At 35.5% G+C, this 5,626-nt stretch overlaps 1 long non-coding RNA gene across 1 annotated transcript; it reads right to left on the reverse strand.

The window, feature by feature from the left end:
* Window positions 1-2,474: 2,474 nt before the first annotated feature.
* On the reverse strand, window positions 2,475-5,347 carry LOC105696423. The gene is made up of 3 exons (XR_001103721.2): window positions 5,242-5,347; window positions 3,608-3,667; window positions 2,475-2,814 (listed from the first exon to the last, which is right to left on the reverse strand). It is a non-coding gene; the product is annotated as an uncharacterized LOC105696423 (long non-coding RNA).
* Between the last annotated feature and the right edge of the window lie 279 nt (window positions 5,348-5,626).

Below are 5,626 nucleotides of genomic sequence, written 5' to 3' on the forward strand. Positions count from 1 at the left end.
ACCTGTAACGCTGCTCTATAATGCCTACAGGTATTTATTACCTATGATTCAACCTAGGTACTATGGTCGGACTGTGCCCTGTTCTACTTCGGTTCAAACGTTTCCTTTGTCACCCGCTTCAGTGATCAATACCTTAAAATAAGAGCCGATAAATTATTAAACCTAAGTACAGAAAACTTTCGATTTCAACAAAAATTCAGTATACACAAATTGATACTGTGCAACGAAATTTCACCATTCACATTTTTTTCCTTTACTCTCTGAGGAGTGGGAAAAGATGTACTTCAATCGGTTCAGAAAGGAGACAGTACTAAGGGCGTTAGTAATACTTTTCCAAGGGGTTGATACTATGCAATAACAAATCGCATTACATCTACGCGTGGGTACCTATCAGGCTAAAAAGCCGTAACAAATTTAACAAATAAAATATGAATTAAATGTTAATGCGTTAACATTTTCTGATCGAACTCTGTACATGAAATGAATTTGAAGTGCCAAACTGTGCAGTAATTTAAGATTTATGCCTCTGTTTTTTAAGATGATATACATCAGTCTGTAATAAGGAGAAATTGGACTCCAGTGCAGCTGCTGGCCACTGCACAAGATTAGACATAAGACTCTTGTGCGTGTGACAGCGGCTATGATGGAGTTTCCACAGAACAGCATAAACTTCGAGGAACATACCTAACAATCCCTGCAAGGAACAATGCTCAACGTACTTACAGCAAGACTCATTGACCACTACTTCGAGAAGAACTAGGAATCGAAAGACGTGTGCATCTATTAAGTATTTCTTATTCATTATACATTACTGAACTAATTAATATATTTAATATTGTTAAATGAATTGACGAGTCTACATATATATATATATGTAAATTGCTACAGTATCTCACTTTCTAGTAAATTAAGCGAATACTCGATAGACTCAATGCAGAAAACTTCTGTACTTACCATGAGGGCAGAGTAAAAACAGTCGTCGCGCCATCCAGCGGTAGATGTAGAAACTTTCAAGTCAGCCTTGACGTCGATTTAACAGAGCCTTTATCATACATTTTAACTCATACCATATCTCAGGTATTATATGTTATCAGGTCCGTTCCAAACGTTTATTCGAAAACTATAATTATCGCACGCGGCCTGAATATAACGTGACTTTTTATACAAGTAGAATGAGCGATCATTAATGAAATCATTTGCATTATATTAAAACTGGTCGCTAAGAATATAATTAGTTTAGGGGTGCTAAGAATATCGTTATAAAATAGTTGTTCCATATTTTGTATCTCAAAATAATGCAAACAGTTGGTTAATAAAATTGCTATTTAATAACGAATAGACCTACTCTTTTTCATACCGAAAATTGTATAATATGACCTTACTAATAGAATTCTTCGATGGCCAAAAGTCAACAGGAAATTGTAGAAATAAACAAGACTTTGTAAGCCGTGAAACAAAGTAATGAAACCCGTTCTGTTTTGTCGACTACATGTTTATATTACGTTAATGTCTAATTAAAATGAATAAATATTTCAACAATACAGGACAGAAAGCGGTTTCAGACTCTTGTATATACATGAGTGGAATATGACCATCTACTTCAGTTACATATAATATCTGTAAGTACATATTTACTTTTACCTTATTTAAAAATATATAGAACTTCGTTCATTTCCTCATTTAATCTCCGAGTTCCCGTTTAACTTTGAGTTACATTTGATTTTACGCTTGAATACGTCTATTTCACTGATTGCTATAAAGTAAGCGTAATTATTTTGCCTTCTATTTGTTAGAAACGGGGGACATTATTATTTTACATTGCATATAAATGCAAATAAATGTCAGAGTGTCCTATTTTTTGGTACAACCATTAGGATATAAGTTGCAATTCCTGTACAGATACTTAAAAATTATGACTGCAGACATTGTAGCTGGTAATTGTAAAGTGAACGCTCCCTCCAGTAGCCAACCTGTTATTCAACCGCTTTAAAATTATGTATTTATTCACTTATTTAAATAACGGATATTTCGGATAAGTAAATAACCAAGACCCAGGTGCTGAAACTACAAAAGAATAGGTATCAATTACCCGAGTATTTTACCCGCGTACATATTACCATGAAACTTTATCGACGGGTGTAAACCGACTACTCAAACTTCTTAATTCTTGAATAAAACTAACAGTACTTGTGCAGACCCACAATTTTCAATCCCCCAAAAAATATACAGGTAATAATTAGATTAATGCGTAAATATCATTTTTTTACACTCTTTGAATAAATACGCATTAATATTAAAATATGGATAACTATTATTACAAACTTCACATTTGTTACTCGGTGTTATTGAAAATATGTAGTTAGAATATTCTTCGTGCTATAAAGGTAATCTTACAATTGTTTCTTGTCATTTCTAGCAACCGCCATAAATCTACTTTCCATTTGGTTCAGATTGGGAAAAAATATAAACTGTACTTTCGTCTCGGTATTTATTACATTCTTCGGTACATCGTTGTTAGTAATGAATAGTGTTCATCTAATAAAAGTACGGTTAGTCTTGCCATGGAAGTTAGAACGGTTAACAATGCAGTTTATATTACCATGATACAAGAAAGGGAGTTATGGTCAGTCAGCATTTCTCGGCGATTTTTCTCTTGGATGAAAAAGCAGTACTTTGACTCTACTTAAATTGGACTGTAGCCTAGGCGAATAGCGGCATATCCGGTGGTGATGACGATTCCTTACGACTTAAGGCCTCAGTTACAAGCGCATGGCTTGCAATTACATTGTCCACCAGTCTTACAAGCGCACTTTTCTGAAATGGAATAAGTACAGTTAGTTTCTCTTTGCGCTATTTTTACACTACCTATAACATTGAATACGTCCGTTCGTCATTAAACATTAGAAACTCTTTAGAAAGGTATATCTTTAAGCATCGACACCGACCGACTTTACCGCTCGGTTAATTCGTAAGAAACTATTCATTTTTTAGTCAGGAAGAGAAACTTCGTTCAGCGACTTTGTGTTTCTTCCTGATGCGGCGGTCACGGTTAACCGGACGTTGACTCGAGCTACAAGAAACTTGTACAGTCCTTTCTAGAACAACCTTCGGGGCCTAGCCCGGTATCGACGAATAATGTTACGTGTTAGCGAACATTATCGTTTCTGGTAGCTCGGCGAATTCTTACAATCAAGTGGTAATAAAAATGAGAATTAGCCGGTAGCCTTATAATGATGAATTGTCGAACTCGGCTCCTGATGAACAATATGAAAGATGTACGAAAATACTACAAATTCAGAATCACATACAGCCCGCTATTATGATACTTAATAATTACTTCACTTGGGGTATATATTATGAAAGATAAGTGCAAAAGGCGTAAAATGCTTGTTATCGGCAATTAGGTGCGATTAATTCAATGAGTACTAAAATCCTTTGACGACATTCTCTTCCTTATTAATGAATGATGCATGGAAAAATACAATTGCTCCGAAATAATAGACGTATTGTATAGGGTATTAAATGATTCGCTTATTCTAAAACCGTAAATTGTATTAGTGAGTAAGACCGGACGTATTAATATACTTGTTCTAATAAAGCTAAGTACCTCCGCATGAGTCGCTACAGCACTTGCAGTCATCACCGCAGTTACAATCTTGGCAGGTATCTGAAAATCAGATAATGTCAGTCTATATGTCGTACACATAATGTGCATTATAAATAACTGTCAATGCGCAAATTGTATGGAATGTACTTTTTCAAAAAACATTATCCTGTCAAATTGTTTTATGATGATAGATATAATTAACACTAGAACTACTGGTGGATTTTTTGGCTTTGATGGGCCATCTAAAATCAGTCATTTTGACTGGGCTTGGTAGTTCTATTGTTAAGTTCAAAGATATCTTATTTTCCGGCCTATTTTAGCTACTATTGCGCTTTATCAGCATTTGACATTGTTACGTATTATTATTTGCCAGGTATAATTATCAATATTTTTCTGATCAACGAGACTGAAAATAAAATATACAGGTCGATAGAATAATCGTAAATGTCTCGATACAAATGTTCATCAACAGCTGTATCTACTGCGCGCAACTTACAAGTAACTCAGTTTTTAAATATGATCTTAGAAGAAAATAAGTACATCGAAAAGTACTACAAATTGTAGGATTAATTCCAAATCGTGTCTATAAAACATTGTATCATTAAAATAGCTATTAATTACAAATTTTGAAACTGCAAATAATAAAGAAAAAAAATTAAAAGTCGAAGAACTCAAGAACATCTCTAAACCGTTCTTAGAGTTTTATGACAATGTTACTATCATCTGTTCGTTTACAAAGACAATTATACGTCAATACTGTACAAACTAATCTGCCCTTTGGTAGCCGGATATTAAGTATTAACTCTGAGATAATAGCGTGGGATGATAAAGGGTCCCACGAGAATTGCTCTTAGTGAACAGAGTTATTCGAAATTTTCGAACACCCATTTAATAACAACATCGTTGTAAAAAATGGTGAAACTAATAACTTCTCATGAGCTTACCCTGAAAATATTAAGCGATTTACGAATAAAAGTATGTCTTAAAGATCTCAATGCACATTCGTCTCAGTCAAACTACAATCTCCAACGTTTTGACATTGTCTACTTGCCACTCAATATAAAATATAATCTACGCGATCGCGAATCTACTGAGGCATGTCTCGATATGCTACATTGATTTGTTCAGATAATAGGAGTCCACTTATGCTTTCAGCAAGATTCCAATAAAATGTCTATGAACTTATACCATTTTACACATTTTCAAATATCAATGCCATATGAACAATACTACCGTCTAAAATAACACTCGGTATAATAATTCATCAGTCATAAATATTTCTATAGATATCTAACACCTTCAACCATTCTAGCAATAAACAATACGTTTGACCGCCATTCAGTTAACTGTATCAGTTTTTACAGAAAGGGTCTGTCATTCTACAAAATATCACCGTGGCATTTTCGAAAACATTCTAACGTTATAAATATTTACTTCAATCTTCCGTAAATATATATTGTCAATTTTTTATAACATGACTATGCGCAGATACTTGTCATTGCGTTATTTTATTCAAAACTATGTATGCCGGTATCAGGTTTTGCAATGAACCTGCACTGGAGTAGAATCAAATATGGCGGCGATAGCAACGGTCATGTATCGAACGAATACATATATAAGAACATGTAGCTTACCTTTGCACTTGTCGCAGGAAGGGCCTGGCATCTTGTATAGGTTTGTTTGGTAGAGTTTCTCAACGGGCAGCAGATTCAGTGACTGTCAGTAGCGTTCGAAGTTCTGTCATAAGGCAACGCGCTCGCGGGATTTATTGATCCGTCCCTACTCTCTCGACTCGAGTGCTTCGGCGCGTGTGCAACCGGCACAGTGCGTGCCATGCGCAACCAGCCAACGCTGGCCAATCAGGGCCGTCCAAAGTGGCCCGCGTGCACGTTGCACGCTCGCTAACCCAACCGTGCTACGTGCAATCACATTGCCCCCCCGTCACGTTACGCGGGACCCTATCAGAAATGTTCCCAGAACGTCTACAATCCTTCGAGAATATTCTTTGATTACTCATTG

The sequence above is a fragment of the Orussus abietinus genome, unplaced genomic scaffold (assembly GCF_000612105.2).
Source record: "Orussus abietinus isolate OABI.00-Male unplaced genomic scaffold, Oabi_2.0 scaffold164, whole genome shotgun sequence".
Lineage (NCBI taxonomy): Eukaryota > Metazoa > Arthropoda > Insecta > Hymenoptera > Orussidae > Orussus > Orussus abietinus.